An 18,184-nucleotide genomic window follows, 5' to 3' on the forward strand; every position below is an offset into this window, starting at 1 on the left:
TTGCAAAGACTGCGGAGAAAAGATGGAGAATGGGAATTATTTTCAATATGAACCACAAAGAGAGAGAGAGAGAGAGAGAGAGGAGAGAGAGAGAGAGAATCTGGATGCCTAATTCTTTCGTATTTTGGAAGCTTTGAAAAGCCAAAATGCTGAATGCCGTCCGTCCCTTCCTTCTCTCCCTTGTTAAGCCAAGGCCAAATCTGGAGCCCCAGTGAGTCATTTTTCACCAGTGTTTCAAGCTGCCAGGCCTGATGGCTCAATGCTCCCTGTATGACAAGCATTGCCTCAAATGGTGGTCTGAGCTTTTATTCAGCTCAATGTTGATACCAAAGCTGTTCAAATACCAAGGCCCTGTCCTATAAATACAGGATAAAGGCTTTGTGCGTTCATCCGTGTGTGTACGTGTGTGCATGTGTGGGTGCGTGCGAGTGTTTGCGTGTGTGATAGAGACGAAAAAAAAAGAAAAAATCTGTATGTCTTGGAAAGTGAATCTTTTCTTGTTTGACAATCCACTATTCTTGTAATCTTTCATTTTATGTGCCATATTTTTTGTTTAAAGCTGTATGTACAGTATGTTTGTACTGTATATGCGTGTGTACAGTATACGTACATACATGTTTGTACACACATTTTTTCCTTTTTTATGTATTTATTTATTCACAAGAATTCTATTCTTATGTGTTATATCTGTGCATCCCCAAAATGTCATGATTCTTCCTAATGATTATCAGACTCTCTCTCTCTCTCTCTCTCTCTCTCTCTCTCTCTCTCTCTCTCTCTCTATCTCTCTCTCTCTCTCTCTCTCTCTCTCTTTCTCTCTCTCTCTCTCTCTCAGAATGTTTGGTCAACTTAAGCCTTGTTGCTAAAAAAAAAACAAATTATACTTTTAAAGAACATGACAGATTACAAAATGTTTAAAAGTAGGCCACAGACATCTTTATTCACGATTGATCCACATACTTAAAAAAAAACAACAACTCACAAATCTAGCTGTTTGTGCTGGGACCCATCACATCTTGGCGACATAGATTTGTTTTCACTGTAGATCATGTGGAGCGCTAAAGAAGAGAATTTTAAATTAATAGAGCAACTATTCAGGGCATGCCGAGGCTGCGTGAGCTCAACCTGCCTGCAGGATCACACACACTTTGTCCTTCCAAATGTTGGCCAGCCAGCTGGGCTGGCCGTTTCAAAGACACCTTTCATCAGAGGATCGCTATCTTGGTTTGCTAAAACTACACAAATATTTTATAAAGAGTGAACTGTAAAATGGTGAAATGGTGGGCCTGGCCTGTGTGGAGCTTGCATGTTCTCCCTGTGCCTGTGTGGGTTTTCTCCAGATACTCCAATTTCCTCCCACATGCCCAAAACAAGAACCTTAGGTTAATTGAAGACTACGCCCACATCTCAAGATGACCAGTATGGAAAATGAATGAATGAATGAATGAATGAATAAATGAATGAATGACTAGCTTTCTTATGTCTGGATCACATTATAAAACAAATTTGGCCTTTCGTAGTTGCATTATGTCAGACAATTGCAATAAAATATTGCCGTATCTCAGTCAGACAGAGGCAACATTAAACAATATGTATTCTAACACCACTGTGTCCTTTTTTCTGTCAATGGGCTTCATCTTGTCAAATCAAACAGTTTCAGAGAAGCAGAACCATAAATCCTGTCACCGTTTAACACGACCGGGTACACTTGTGACCATGGCAACAACAACAACAAGGGATCTCGGCAATGTATTGAGGTTGAAAAGAAAAAGACCAAAATGATGAATGATGTGTCTTTGTCGTCATTGATGCTTGGGAGAGAACATTCCTTCAAGGATTCCTTGAAGTATGCTCAAGTACTTTTAATACGATATGGGTCACAAGCTGGCAACAAAACTGCTAGCACTAGCGGTTCTACGGAAATGGTGTTTCGGCGTTCTGTTGAATTATGCTCTAAAGTTTTGGTAAACTTTTCATTGGTAAACATGAATCATTTTTATGAGTCACTGATAGTGTAGTGGTACAGACGCCTTACTTTGGTGTGGGCAGCGTGGGATTGATTCCTGCTCAGTGAAGATGTTGATATCTGCCCTGTGACTGACTGGTGACCAGTTGAGGGTATAGTCTGCCTTTTGCTTGAAACTAGCTGGGATAGGCTCCATCTCTCCTGTGACCCTTTTGAGGCTAAGTGGCTTGGATGGCTGGAGTCAATTCTGACAATGTTGGGTCATGTTGCACTGTCGGAGAGTTTTCGTTTATATGCCACACTACAGGGAAGATATCAAAAAATAAAAAAATAATCGACCATGCTGAACTTTCATTTTGGCGTTGCAGGCCTATGGTATAAGCAAATCATTGGTCGTGGATTATGTCACATTACAAGATGTTTTGTCGCACCCAACAATTTGGAAATTGCACATGATAGCTGATGGGGCAATATTGAGGCGAAAACTGTGTTGTCTGATCTACGGTATGAGGTCAAGCAATTTATTTTCCTGTTTCCTGACGTCGCCAAAGCCCCTAATTTTCCCCAAACAGTTGCTGGAGTGGAAAAAGCAAAATTATCACGTTCCCAAAAAGGGGAATTTTGTGCACACTGCTGATGTTAAGGAGTTGGGATAAGGCTAACTGGTCTTATTAAAGCATCCACCCAAAGACGTGGAGGGAAGTGACATCATGCACTCTGCCAACCATCAACATTTTTTTTTCAGTATTGTGACTTCACGTGTGACTGTTAATCGGGCTCAGCACCCTCAAACTAGCCTGGGATTCAATGTCTTCATTCCATGTGTACAAACAGAGCAGCCGCCTCCCCGCATTAGTAAGCACCTTTGGTCTTGTCACCAGTGCCACAGAAATTGTAAAAAAAAAAAAACGTGACAAGGTTATTATTGGTATTGAGCAGAGAGTTTGTAAAGCAAGCCACTGAATTATAAGTACTCCAGTAAATTAAGTAGATTTCCGCTAGAGCACTGAGGAACATCAGGCAGTCTCAATGGAATGCAATGACCCTCATGCCTTTTACCAAAAAAGTACAAAAAATGCACACATACCTGTATCTCATCCAAATGCATAATAAACACAGAAAATACACACATGCACACAGAATCCCGTGGCTAAAAAGCAAAGTGTGGAGAGTCTCTGTCGCCGAAATCCACAGATTCAGTCTGAGCATTGTGTGATCTATTATTGCAAACAGCCGCTTACATTATCCCCGCTCTCTCCTTCTTCTCATTGTTTTCCTTTCTTTGTGGCTGTTTGTCTCTTCGTTGACAATCATGTTTTTGTTCAGTAAAGAATAGTACAGTGGAACCTCGGGTTACGCCCAACTGCATTTACAAAAATGAGGGTTACATACAAAATTTTGGGAGACAAATTACCTCTAGTTACGTACTATTTTTGGTTTAGGAACGATCTTGGTATGAATGAATGGAAGGCTGTATGTTGTGCTACTTTTCATACTCTGTGCAAGTTGAAAACTGCAGTAGTTAGTGTATCTGCTCCAAGGCATGAGGCAGTAACCCATTTCACATGGAATTTCTGTCCTTGATCATTCAATCCCAAATCTGACAGCATTTGCTATTGCTGTGGTAAAGGAAGTTGGAAAATCATTTTATTTTCATCCAAAAATACCATTTACAGTATGTATACAAATATAATTTTACACCTGAGACTACTTGAATCCTATGATGAACATGTCATGGAATCAATGAGTCTGAGCCCTGGAATAATGGATCCCTGCAATTTATCATCATGGAATACAGATACAGTAATCCTCCGTGATATGGCGGTTTACCTGCGGTCTCTCAATATATTATACATATTTGAATGGATTTGTGTTGTTTTAAAGATCTATTGAAAGACCTTAAAATGTTTGAAGGGCTGTAAATGCTATACAAACACGCCACCTGTGTTTATCTGAACACAGTATTTCTTTATCACAGATTTTCCTTTGTTGTGGGGGGTCTTTAATTTAACCCCAGCGATGTAATGGGGATTTCTGTATTTTAATTTCACACATTTCATTCATAGTGGAGGTGGACAGCAATTTAACACCTGATCTCATAAAATTGGAAGATTTTCTGAAATTCACACTGTTTAGTTGTTAATCAACATTAATATTGAAAATTTCAGATGGTAAATATGATTTACTGGCCAGTGGGAGAATTGACAAACAGTGATGTACAGTAATTTAAGATGTCAGATAATTATGCTAGCTGCACTACACCTTAAACGTTCCTCGGAGTCCTAAATTTTATTTTGGCATGGAGCGACGACCTGACTTAATTGGCACTGTCGACTGCACAGGATTGGACAGACTCCCCCAGCCTGCAGACTTCTAGATCAAGAAGTTCCTGACTCCTCCGCTCCTCGCATACAAAAGTCATTGAGCCTGTCCGCAGTGGCACCTCTGCTGCCTAATTCGGAGGAAAATGTTATTTATATCTTCCTCAGCCACAGTGAAAGTGAAATTAAAGATTACCATACAATTCCAAACCACATGGTGTGCGCATGGTAGCACATTTACACCTCTATCATCCTTGCGCATGTCACCAGAAATATCATACACCAGATTTCCGGCACTACACCAAAATACTTTAAGCCATGAATAAATACTTAACTTTCCCTTAAGTGTCCTACTCATTTGCATCTACTAAGGCAATGCCCCCCTGCCAATGTCTCAATGCCTTTTGTGAGCGGCACTCCAGCCTTACTTGATTGAGCAATGTTGTGCATCAGTGGACGAAGATTGAGCATGCTTTACACATTCTAGCTCACTTCTGTGCCTCTGAGACATGGGACCCACATCAAACCAGCTCCCGTGTCTGCTATTTATGGAATTGTAGCCTCTGTAATTAAAACAACAAACGCTTCCAGTTGGCTGAAGGAGGTGCGCTATTGGCATCTGGAACTTTTTCCCCCCAAAAAATCAAACAAGGGGCTCAACAGTCTGAATGGCACCCAAGATTTAAAAAAATTAAAAAAGCACTTTCTTAGACGAAAAGAAGGATCTGTCAATTGTGCAATCGTCACTGACTGTGCGTCACAGAGTACAACAAAGGCAGAAAAGCCTTGATTTATTTATTTATTTATTGCCCTATTAGACTGACAACAATGAGAAACAAGCTCGCTGGTGAAAGCGTGAGTGAGACAAAAAAAAAAAGATCAAATGAAATGGGCAGCAAAACAGAAGCTAATCTTGTAAATAACAATGTAAAGTCCAACTTTTTCAGTATTTTATTTTTTAACATAAAAAAAGATTATTTTTCACAGATTGCTTTGTTTTGCCAGAATCAACCATCAATCCATTTTCTGAGCCACTTATCCTCACAAGGGCCGTGGGAGTCCCAGAACCTATTCCAGCTATCATCGGGCACGAGGTGGGGTACACCCTGAACTGTTTGCCAACTAATCGCAGGGCACATGGAGATAGACAACAGTCCCACTCACAATCACACCTGGGGAGGAAACCAGGGTGCCCGGAGAAAACCCACACAGGCCCAGGGAGAACATGGAAACGGCACACAGGGGGGGCCGGGATTTGAACCCCGGTCCTCAGAACTGTGAGGCCAACGCGCTAATCAGTTGTTCCACCGTGCCACCAGTATGAACCAATAGATTAGAAAGGAAAAAATGCCTGAATTGAACTGTGTTGTTATGGAAGAGCTTCTTCTTCAATGAGTAGCTATATTCATCCATCCATTCATTTTCTTAGCAGCTTATCCTCACGAGGTTCGCCGGCGTGTTGGAGCCTATCTCAGCTATCAAAGGGGAGGAAGCAGGGTACACCCTGGACTGGTTGCCAGCCAAACACAGGGCACACAGCCACACACCACAATCACACCTAGGGGCAATTTAGAGTGTCCAATTAACGTTGCATGTTTTTAGAATGTGGGAGGAAACTGGAATGCCTGGAGGAAACCCATGCAGGCACGGGGAGAACATGCAAACTTCATATAGGCGGGTCCAGGATTGAACCTCAGAACTGTGAGGTCAACGCTTTCCATCTGATACACCATACCGCCTAGCTATATTCATCCTTCTCTTTTTCTTCCTTCGTTAATGAGCAATAAACTGTTATCATATCTATTTAGCATTTTGTTTCCTTATGATAATGTGTGTTGTTTATTTTTAGCCACATCATGATTAAAAAAATGGTAAGTAACTTTTATTTTGGGACTGGATCAGATTAATTGCATTTCAAATAATTTCTAAGCGAAACATTACCCTAGTTTATGAACATTTTGGTGTGCAAATAGGGTCACGGAACAAATTAAGTTTGTAACCCAAGATTCCACTATACTTGATATTTGATCTGTGAAATTGTGTTGAAATTCCACAAAGCTCTGGTCAAATGATGCTTATCTGAAAGTGCGGGGAAAAACAAACCAAATGTTTGACTGGATAATGCATTAAGTAAATTAATCCTGAAGCAAAGTGGCATAAAACAGACATATATCTAAATAAGAATTCCATACTGTATATGAATGCCGAACTGCTTTTTAAAAGGGGTCCGACAAAATCCTCCCACGTGTCTCACGGATGTCTGAGGCAGGATAATGAAGTGACGCCCCACAACAGCAGAGTAGAATGTTTTAACCTCGATGAAGAAGCTCCACAAAGTGGTTAGATGTAGAATTAGCTCATCTTTCTTGTGTTTGCGACACAATTATTCTGTCTTTTTTCTTGTTCTTCATTCATTCACTTTGTTTTCATTAGAGCAGTCAGATTGTTGCATTTTCGGTATGCGCACATTTTTAACTAAATGTGTTCACTTCAGTGATGAGTGATCGGATGGCTTCAAAATATGCTCTCTACTGCCATCACGTGGCGTAAAAAATAATTACAGTGAAACGTGATCCTTTCGTCCATTTTCTACATTTTCTATTGCTGTTTATTATTAGACAGGTAACCATTCACACTAAAATACTAATCATAGTCTTCTATTCTTTTTTTTTTTCAGGATGCGGGAGGAAACTGGAGTACCAAGAGAAATGAGAACATGCAAACTGCCACACTGGATGATTCAAACAATTATAAGGCAGATATTCTAACCAGATGGCCATCATGCCGTTCTGATTCCTCACTTTTTTCGAGGTGACACATCCACATTCTACTTCTTTCCCTCTGGATGTGACACTGCACTTACCTGAAGGATGTTCAGAGTTACTGCTGGGAAAAGAAAGTCCCACATGGTACTGTTGCAAAGAGATCCTCTGTGCATCCTGGAAAAATCATAGTGTATACTCTATGTTATATATATTTGAGAGAATTTATCAAGGCACACACGCACACTGCACACCCAGATATATTAACGAGTGGAATCATCGAAGACATCGTTTTCTTATCACACCTTGAGTATTGAGATAATAACTCCCGAAATTAGATTCCAAATTAGGAGGGGAATGACACACTAGATTAGAGCGCTGCACCATGCCAACATAGGGAGGAGCAAAGTTGATGGAGGGGAGGAAGCACCAAAAAGATAGTGATAGGAACAATCAGAGGACCCAAAAGTTGTATTCCTTAATTACTCCCTAAGATAACCTCCCCCCACTCCCTCCTTCTCCAAAGCTTGCTTTGTGTTTTGTCCCAGCTACATAAAGAGTGGGGATGGACGGGGGGCATTCAAGGATAGTATAATCTCCTTTCCCTGTCAATGTGTGCAATTATAATAACAATCTTTCTCCTCCTGTAGTTTTTGTCTTCCTCCATGAAAAACCTCACTTTTGCAGAGAACCTTGCTGCGAGATCATGAGATCAGATGAGACCTCACTGATTATTTGACTTTGGCTACCATCGTAAGTTTGTGTGCACTACTGTGTTTCTTACAAAGTAGATTTCCAAGAAAAATCTGTCAATGGAATGAAGCCGTTATATTGTCAAGTAATAGAAGTTTTTACAATCTTGACAAATAATAATAACAAATAATTTCAAATATTACAAAAAGTAAACGTCATGTAAACATTCACAGCGGAGGGTTGAAAAAAAATGTATGTGAAGCCCAAGGTTAATGAATCTTAAGCAGGAGTCCGCCAAGTTATAGAGAATTCAGTTGGTGTGATTAGCTTGGAGGTGTTGCATGTTTCTGATACACACAGACACACACAAACGCACGCACATTAACACACTGAACTTTTGAGATTTCTATTCTGAAGATTTCCCGCCCGATGTGAATGCCTCGTACAAAAGAGCTAAGTTAATTAAGTTGTTTACTTGCACAAAGCGGTAAAGTGTCAGGGGGAAAAAAAAGACAATCTCTAAAAGCCTTCATGTTCATGTAAGACAGATTGTGTCAAAATGAGGAAAGTTCAGTGCTTTTTATTCTCTCAAGAACGGCCATCGAGTGAACAATTCCAGACATCCCAGCGATCTTGCAGAAATGAAACATTTTTGCAAAGAGGAAAGGTCTCACATTCATCTTGACTGTTGTGCACATCTGATCTGCAACTTCAGGAAATGTTTGGCTGCCAAGTTATTGCTGCCAAAGGGGGTTCAACCAGTTATTACATCCAAAGGTTCATATGCAGTACTGTAGTTCTCCCACCCTGCCCTTTTATGTTCATGTTTTATTCAGTCAAAACAGGAATATATCACTGTTTGTACATTTTTAGTAAAAATGTTTGTCTACTGTTGTGCAGATCACACGTTGTGACTAATTTATGGAGAAATTAAATAGCAAGGGTTCACATCAAGGGCGATTCTCTGTTCAGAGGTTTAGTAGTGCTGCGATTCTTAAGGGGTGCTTCTAATCAACACCCCCCAAAAATGGGTTAGAAACACCTCTAGGTGGAGGAGATGTGGGGGCACACTTTTCCGCTCAAACACATACTCATTGAAAAGTACAATGTCATTAGATTGTACTGGTGAAAAATGTTGTGAACAATTAGTGTATGTGATACAAGAGATTTATATGTTGATAATATCCAAATTATTTTACATTTTCATTTTGGGGCTTTTCTTCCATGTGTCTTTCTTTATCCAATAAATATTGTGTAAATACAGCATATGCCCACTCCGATCAGAGCAAACCAATTTGCAGCACAGCAACCACCAGGCAACTAAGTATTTTCAGGACATGACACAGTTCACTGTAATATGATATTTCGTCTGGCGTAACACATAACGGACACTAGGAGGAACCACACGCTTTGTCTCTAGAACTTCCTGACCTAGTTTCAACTCTCGGTGTCTAGGACATTTTGTTCCTGTCTTTCACATCCACCCCTCATGAGCTCACATCAGGTCAACTGCTGCTCATCTGAAGCCAAAAACAAAGAGAACATGGCACAGACGTGTGTTCGATGAATGAATTTAGCCTAAATTGTAAACAGTACTGAAACATTTATTGATGGTGATCCAATTTTAGGCTGTAGACTTCAGACACTTCTTAAATTAAAAATGTTCATGTCATCATCAAATGCAACAGTTTATTGTTGTCTTTGCATACTTCTAGTGGTGAAGAACAGCAAACACATGAAAGGGTAATGTAATGCATGAGAGACAACTGCAAGTGGACATCATGTTGGGGGCGAGTGAAAAAAAAATGGAATAAGGGGCATCAAGTACAGAAGTGTTTGGTCGAAAGAAAATTCTGCTGTGTTCTAGTACACTCCGTCCCGTCTGTGCACGTGTCGAGGAAATAAATTGAGGCCACGCCTTGGAAAAACAAGCAGAGGCACTGGTGGCAATCGGAGCAGTGTCAAATAAGGAAAGTTTGTCAAAGTTCAGTTCTGATGGGATTCTGTGATGTCGCTGTGTGTGCTTATGTGTCGATCTGATCAAACTTGGGAGATACAGGTGCATACGTGAAGACGAGGAGGTCTACAGATTGACACTAGTTCCCACATGCCTGCATGTGTGTGAACAAGCTTCTGTACTTTACTAACAGAATTCATCAAGGTAAAATCAAGTATCCTTTTACGGATCAATTTCACTCACGGGTCGCTTGATGATGCAATCGTGGGTTCACTTGCCACTCAGTGACAGTTGGAATGGTTGTCGGTCCCTGCTTGGTCCTAAATCCTGTGCAATCCGCTTTTAAGTGTAAGTGGTATTGAATACAGATGGATGGAAATTCAATTTCACTGCAAGTGTTGTATTTTGTCACAGGAAGGTCAAAAAAGGTCATGTCAAATCTCATATCACTTTTGAGAAACCTGCTTGTTCCAATATTGCAAAGAGGATGTCCATGTTTGAAATTTTTGAAGTAACAAAGAAGCAACAACTATGAATTTTGAATTGTATAAAACAAGTAATTATTGATATAGCGCTGCCCAGACACCAGACTGGTACACTTATGTTTTGGATAGGGCTCCTGCAAATAAATATTTTGTCAGTTGACTAATTCCCGATTATATTTGCAATGAGTCGACGAATAGGATCAGGGGCGAAACCTCCTCGGTCCAGATTTTGTTAATTCTCTAATTTTTCAAGTGTTGAAAATGGCTTGCTGTTTTTGGCAATGTAAAGTTAATGGCTCACCGCACCTGCTATTTTAAAATATATCTTTATCTGTTTATCTTTGTATCCTGAAAAGTGAATCCGCCTGATGCTGGTGGTACAGTAAATTACACATTATCGCAGCGGGTTGAAGTGTGTTGTGTATGTGCAAAAGATAGTTAAGATAATAGATAAGAAACAGTTACAATAATCTGCAGCCTTAATTCATCCTGTAAGAACACTAAGAACAGTTCATTATTCACAACGTTGAACTGGTAACATTACACTTAACTTTTAATACATTTTACATCTCGTACCAGCATTCCTGACCCAGTTTTATTGTACACTTGTTACTGTATGATACTCCAAATTAGAATACTTGCCTTTAATATTTTTTGCTGTAAATGTTTTGTCCAATTTAAAATGTAATCAAACAGTGCAGAAACAAGTACAATTACAACAAGGGAACTGGGAATAACCTTTCATAGGGAACTTCTTCTTTTCCTTGTCCCGTTAGGGGTCACCACAGCCTGTCATCTTAGATGAACGCATATTTATCTGGCCCAGTTTTTATGCCGGATGCCCTTCCTGACGCAACGCCTCTGCATTTAGCCAGAGAGAGAAGCTTACAGCACCTGGTATTCCCAGGCGGCCTCTCATCCAAGTACTAACCAGGGCCAAACCCGCTTAGCTTCCGAGATCTGACGAGATTGGGCGTTCTCAGGGTAGCATGGCCGTAAGCCAACTTTTTATAGGTAACGTTTTTTTTCAGACATCTGTCGTAATAACATCCTTCAACATTTGACAAAAAAGTAAACTTCATGAAAGTTATTTGAGGAATGAGGATGTTCTGATTTGTTTTCAAAGTACATGTATTGCCAGTGATGAGAAGATTTCCCCGCCAATGCGGCCGCTGCGTCACCACGTGGCCCAGTCGGCCTGCTACAACCTATCAATCTTGTATTCATATATGTGGTTATAACCTTACATTACATTACAACTAACTACGTGCTGAGGCATATGATGTCATCATTGTTTGCCTTAAGTTACTGTTAACATTTACAGCGCTAGGCAAAAGTGTCACCCACCTAGTTTTGCTCTGCATTGTGTTATGGTTCCCACAGTTGCACCATTGACTAAACTGTGGATAGATCCCACAATTCCATTCTACCATGTCTTGCCAGTCCAGTTTGCTGAGCATTGAGCTAAAAGCACTGGGCTGCTAACTTTTAAGGATTGGAGATTGACGTTTCTTAAAACATCAGTACAGCCTTGCTGGCACACTGCTGTTGATGCTAATATTAGCTGCTAACTAGCCAAACAATCCTTTATACCTTTGAAAATTAGCATCAAACTTGCACCACTTATATCCCTCAAAATAATTAGGATTGGTACACAAACGCTGTGTGAAAATTTAGAAACAGGTTACATAATAATACCATCTAGCATATAATTAAATTCTTCAAACTGTGAAAAACAAGTTCAATTAACAATATTCAAGTATTTTCTTTCTTATTGAAAGTGTGTATCGCATTTGCCTTCGGAGCTCAAGATGAGTACTGGGGAACAGCTGAGACAGCGAAGTACTTCAAGCTTCACTACATGACTACTATCATGGGTACACACTGCACTGGTTGTCCGACCAATCGCAGGGCACATGAAGACAGACAACAGTCACACTCACAATCACACCTAAGGGGCAATTTAAAGTGTCGACTTAATGTCCATGTTCTTGGGATGTGGCAGGAAACCGGAATGCTCAGAGAAAACTCACGCAGGCACGGGGAGAACATGTAAACTTATTTGCCCAGGATTTGAACCCCATTCCTCACAACTGTGAGGCCAACGCTCTGCAGCTGCGGCACAGTGCCGCTGTTTAACGCATCTCTATGTATAATGCATCTCTATGTAAATACCATGAAATAAAAGATGGAATTGTGAACTTTTTTCCTCCTGTTCATCATTTGATCTGAAACACAAATGTCTGCAGTATGCAACACAAAAGGAACCAACTATGCAGTTCCGGTACTTTTGGGGGGACTTTGGGTTGAAAAGGATTTGCAAGTCATTGTATTCTGTTTGTAATTACATTTTACACAACATCTAAACATCATTTGAATTGGTGTTGAAAGATTAGCGGAGCTCCTTGTAACAGGCTGCCAACTCAAAGGTGCCACCTTGTGACAAACATGAAGATCTCATTTCATCTCATATTTGTTCACTAGCTCGGCGAAGTGAATTGATTGAACTGATTCAAGTTCCGCCTCATAGAAAACGTGTCAGCCGCAAACTCGTCATTGACCTTTCTCTGGCTGCTTGGCAACGTGAAAGCAGGCACATTCTGTCCTTGGTGAGCTTTGAAAAGGGAAGTGGCTGCTACCCACCTACACATGGACACAGACCCACACCATTTTATTCATGTGCACACAGACGTACTTAGCAAAAAAGGATATTTATTATGTGAATTGTAAAGATACCGCAGATGTGCTGACAAAGAGCAGAATAAAAACCTGACACTCTCTTTTACTTTTTACATGTCTACCTCTGCAAGACCAAACCTTGAGACGCAGGTCTCAGCAGATCAGCCCGTTCTGACTTAACCTCAGCAATCACCCTTGCCGTATTGAATACGCTTAAAAGAACAGAATCAGGCAATATGTACTGCAAAAGATGGTATGATAAACATGCTTTGACATAAAGAATTTCTGCTTCACCTAAAGCATTGGTTGTTCAATAAAGGACTGTGCACAATTGTGCAAGCCTATTTCAAAACTAGCAAAGTAAAAAAAATAAAAAAGCAAACCCGTATCAGTTGTGCGCAAGGAGTTTGGACTCATGATGATATTTGCCTGTTAACAATTTATTAAATCTGGAATAACAAAGATGGGCTAGAAATGTATTTCTTCCAAGCAAAGAGAAATGCCAAGGTTGTTAGATGAAATAATGTGTAAATGGAGACTGAAAATAAAGGTCAGAATGATTTAGAGGGTGGGGGGGATTAGAGGAATAGCAACCTCTAATTAATGATGATTTGTTCATCCGTGCTGGTGTGTCCCCTGTTATGTGCTCTTTCTCTATACAGTAAGGGACATATTTTGACCTGCTTGTGGCCTTGTAATGAATTATGATTATTGAGTTGGTGATCAGAGGAGACAGTTCTAGGTTAGCTGTCACATAATTATCAAGCTAACGTTTGCGTGTTAGCAGTCACCAGCCACATACCAGCCACATCAAAGGTTACAAGAATGGAGCCTATTAAGATGACAAAGTATTTACTGACCCTTTATCTCACATGTGGTAAAGAAAGTCAGATTTGGACAATTCACATAATTTAAGCAACCTGCAAAAATATTATAAAAATGACAACAACCAAATACAGGTTAGATTATTTAATGTGTGTATGATAAGGGTCGGCGTGGTGAGGGACTGGTTAGTCCATCAGCGTCGCAGTTCTGAGGACCAGGTTTCAAAATCTGGGCTCACCTGGGTGGACTGTGCATGTTCTCCTCATGTCTGCAGTGGTTTCCTCCCACATCCCAAAAACCTGTGGTAGGTAGATTCAAGACTGATTGAATGATTGAGTATGGTTGTTTCGATGTGCCCGTGATTGGCTGGCGACCTATTCAGAGTATACCCTGCCTCTCACCCAAAGATAGCTGGAATACAATCAAGAACACCCACAAATCTAGTGAGGATAAGTGGTGAGCAAAATCAATGGATGGATGGATGGATGGATGGGCGATTGTAAAAGTTCCCACACAGAGCACACATAAGCTACCCTGAATTTATACAGTGCAACATAAACACAAACCACATGGGGCACAGGAACATTTGGCTACCAGGAACTCAAAGTTCCTTGGGTGGTTGGTGGAAAAGCCCCAATACCTTGAATAGGTAAATAATATATGCCTGTTTTACGCTGTATGCCAACAGCAATGCATAGCTAGGAGGGTCAAACTTTTCAGCACATTCCATGTGTGGAGTACAAGAAACCCAAAGACAAAGGATCCCTGGACACATTACAGCAAATTGTTGTGTATAATATTCTACAACTACGACAAGAGAACAAGGATTAACCTTTCACAAGTAAAAATTCTTTGTTTTTTTTGTTTTTTTCCAAAATGTATGTTTTAATTGCCTACGCTTTGTAGTTAACACAAAAACAAATTTAATACAAATTGGTCACAAAATGAGTCCGTTTTTAAGTAAGTCAGTCATTTCAATGCACATGCAGTACGATCTTCAACATAGCCATCACATAGGCATGTCGGTCATTCGGGGCGCTACACGGGAATACGATCAAAGATACGGGAGTGCTGGAACAGGGCATGAAGCGCAACATTCTGGCGCTGGAACAGTCGTCCCCATGGTCCTATATACACTGGGGCCAATCAGCCAGCATGAGGCGCAGGTGGGCACCTCCCAATCAGCGCGACCGCGCGGGCACCCGCACAGCCAGGACTGGACGGCAGGATTACGGCACGGCCTCCAGCCCAATGATAGCTGGGAGAGGCTTCAGCACTCCCGCAACCCTTGTAAGGATAAGGAGCTCAGAAAATGGATTGATGGATTCAATCAGGGAATTTTGATACAGGGCTTTAATCGCACTAGATTGTGGCCTGATAGAGTGCAGACTATTGGACCAAACAGGTATATTCACAGCTAAAAGAAAGTTGTTTTTGTGTATTAATTTGGGTGTGAAATAATGAATGAAAAGGTTGCACTGTCATGTGATAGTAAACAAGACTGACCGGAGTGCAACAATAAACTCTGCAAAGGTGACACAGAGATAGACAAACACACACACACACAGACAAATTACTGGTGAATCATCACGCTTTACTCAAGGGCACAGATGCAAATCTACCAAAACAGCAGTGGCACGCAAGCAGCACCAGCAGTAGCAGCAGCTGGGCATTGTGCCAACCACAAAAGGCTCTCTGCTAAGGAGAAGGCCAGACCAGAAACACATCCTACCCAACCGGTCTAATGGGTTCAGGAACGGCAAAGAGGTGAATGTGATTCTGACAAATATGGAATACAAGTTTTAGTTGAGTTGTGGCTTTTACCACAGACAGGTGTAGCCATGCATGGTTAACATATAACTTAACCTCAGTATATTATCCTCTGTGAGTGTTTTTAATGTCCAGTGTTCAATGAAGTGTATGTATAAATATATAAAGAAAGAATTGGGTTTTGCAGCCAAGGTGCAACTACGATGTCTAACTCCAGGAGGCTCACTGGTACATGATTCACATCCAATGCTGTTGTGAGGAAAGCATAAACAAGATAATCAAGTCACAGTCTGTGCCATTCTGACAATGCTCGATTCCAGTGGATTATGTGGTGTAAACAGGTATTTCCTTTTTTAGAGGGTGGGTTCTTTTTTGATTTTGCATGAGGGAGTTCCATTTAGGAAGGCAGGAAATTACAGCACCGGGCTCTGAATAGGTGATAAAAGTGGAGCTGGGAATTAATTAGACCACAAATGTTCTGCTGGTTGGCAACTTTAATGGCCTCTAGAGGGCTCACCAACACTAAATGTGGTACCTGTCTGAAGCGTTGCACCTGCTCGTTTGTTTTTGGTCTTTTGTCCACATTACAGTGTATTAAATTGGCAGCTACATAAAGTGGAATGTCGCTTTAAATGGGCCTATATGAGGTAGAGATGTTTGTAGTTGATTAAATTTGGGGTACCCAAGCACATTTTGGACCATTAGCCAGTGTTAAGAAAGTTAAAATTCCCCCCCCCCAGAATTAGTTCAAACTACAGTTCATTGTTCCAAAACTAGAACTGGTTTAGTTCATAGCTCATAAGTCAAAAATTTGAACTAAGCTCACTGGTCCGAAAACAAACTCATCCATTGTTCTTTTCTTTATCTTCTTCCCCTCAATATGTTGCTAATGGGCTATTCCCTGAACAATATTGGCATTTCATTTTCCGATTGTTGACCTCCTCGTAGCGAACAGCAGCTATTTGCAATTCCAAAAACATGAGGAGAAATGTGTTGCTTGAATGGTCTTTCTTTTTAATGGTGAACTTAAAACTATAGCTATCATCGGGCAGAAGGTGGGGTACACCCTGAACTAGTTGCCACTCAATTGCAGGGCACAGGAGCGTTAACCTCCCACTTCTGAGAACTGGGCTTAAAATCCCAGGCCCGCCTCTATGGAGTTCGCCCGTTCTCCCCGTGCCTGCGTGGGTTTTCGCAGGCCACTCCGGTTTCCTCCCACATCCCAAAAACATGCATTCATTACCGAGACTCTAAATTGCCCGTAGGTGTGAGTGTGTGTGTGTGTGTGTGTGAATGATGAATTGTTTCTTTGTGCCCTCCGAATGGCTGGCAACCACTTCAGGGTGTACCCTGCCTCCTGCCCAATGACAGCTGGGATAAGCTGACGTGACCCTTGTGAGGATAAGCGGCTCAGATGATGCATAATAAAAATAAATTCCATCTCACGACAGTGGGATCATGTATCCATCCAGTTTCTTGAATAAAAATTAACTTTGTTCGAAAACTTTTCTTTGAAGTGTTCTCATTTACATTAATCAGGCAGAAATGAAATGTGTTCAGTTCACGATCACGCAAAATACATGAACGAGTGCATAAACTTTTGCTCACTGAACTCGTGGCAGTGGCGTTAGCTGATGGTGAAACAGCCCAGGTGCGGCTATGCACAGCTTTGTGTGAATTACAAGTGTCACCGGCAAAAACATGTAGCCTAATTTCATCTGGAAAGGAAACGGTCCACATTTTGTCATCATCAACTCGCTTATAAAAGGTATTGCCAAGTTTTTACATCTTACCATTACCTCAACTTCCCTGCTCTATCCTGCTAACTTCTACTTGGGTACATCTTGTCCTTCATAGATCTTGGCATGTAAAAAAAACAAAAAACAAAAAGGCTGCTCAACATATAGAAATAGGTATGAAGTTAAATGAGCAGTAGTGACACAAAAAGATTGCTCAGTATCTTCACAATATTGCCAAAAAGTACTACATGAGGCTTTTTGAACTTACACACCAGCAGTGCCTTCCAGCAATTTTACGACTTCCATTTTTTCCCCACCCTTTTTATTTTTGTTGGGACATTATTTTGTTTTTGTGTTCAGTCCAGTACCTTTTACTTGGATTGGCTTTTAGTGTCAACATGTCCTTTGCACATAATGAAGCTAGAGTTTTATTGTGTTGAAAAGGCATGAAGGAAGGAAGTGAGAACCTAATAAGAGCACGCCAAAAGAACTCTTATGTGTTCATAACACTCATATTCAGCTTCAGCTCAATAGTTAGCGTTTTGATGTCGTGTTATGTGAAGTGTCATGTTGTACAGGTACACAGCTGCATTGACAAAAGTCTTGGGACAGACTTTCTAATAGTCTTTTCAGACTTTTTTAATTTTAATTGGCATTGTGAGCAAGGCCCTCTCTCAAGTTCATCGACAGTGAACTGGAAAAAAATTCCAACAGTAGCATGTACGCTATAAGATATAATAGTGCCTTGAGATCCGGGTTTTTCAAGATATGAGCAGTTGTTTGGCCTTGTTTTTGCTTTGACTCACGAGCAAAACTTTTGAGATCAGTGCGCTGGATTGTGGCAGTCAACTCACTTCACAGCAAGCAGCATTTTGGCTGATAGTGAACAATTTGACTTGGAAACTAAACAGAAAAGTTTTAATGTTTATGGCAAAAACTTTGAATTCTTTATATGGTAAATTATGTCATTAATGTGCATAATTAAGA

General features: G+C 40.7%; 1 pseudogene; it reads right to left on the reverse strand.

The window, feature by feature from the left end:
• Positions 1-11,066: 11,066 nt before the first annotated feature.
• On the reverse strand, positions 11,067-11,185 carry LOC133509261 (5S ribosomal RNA; annotated as a pseudogene).
• Positions 11,186-18,184: the final 6,999 nt, after the last annotated feature.

This window comes from Syngnathoides biaculeatus, chromosome 11 (genome assembly GCF_019802595.1).
Source record: "Syngnathoides biaculeatus isolate LvHL_M chromosome 11, ASM1980259v1, whole genome shotgun sequence".
Classification (NCBI taxonomy): domain Eukaryota; kingdom Metazoa; phylum Chordata; class Actinopteri; order Syngnathiformes; family Syngnathidae; genus Syngnathoides; species Syngnathoides biaculeatus.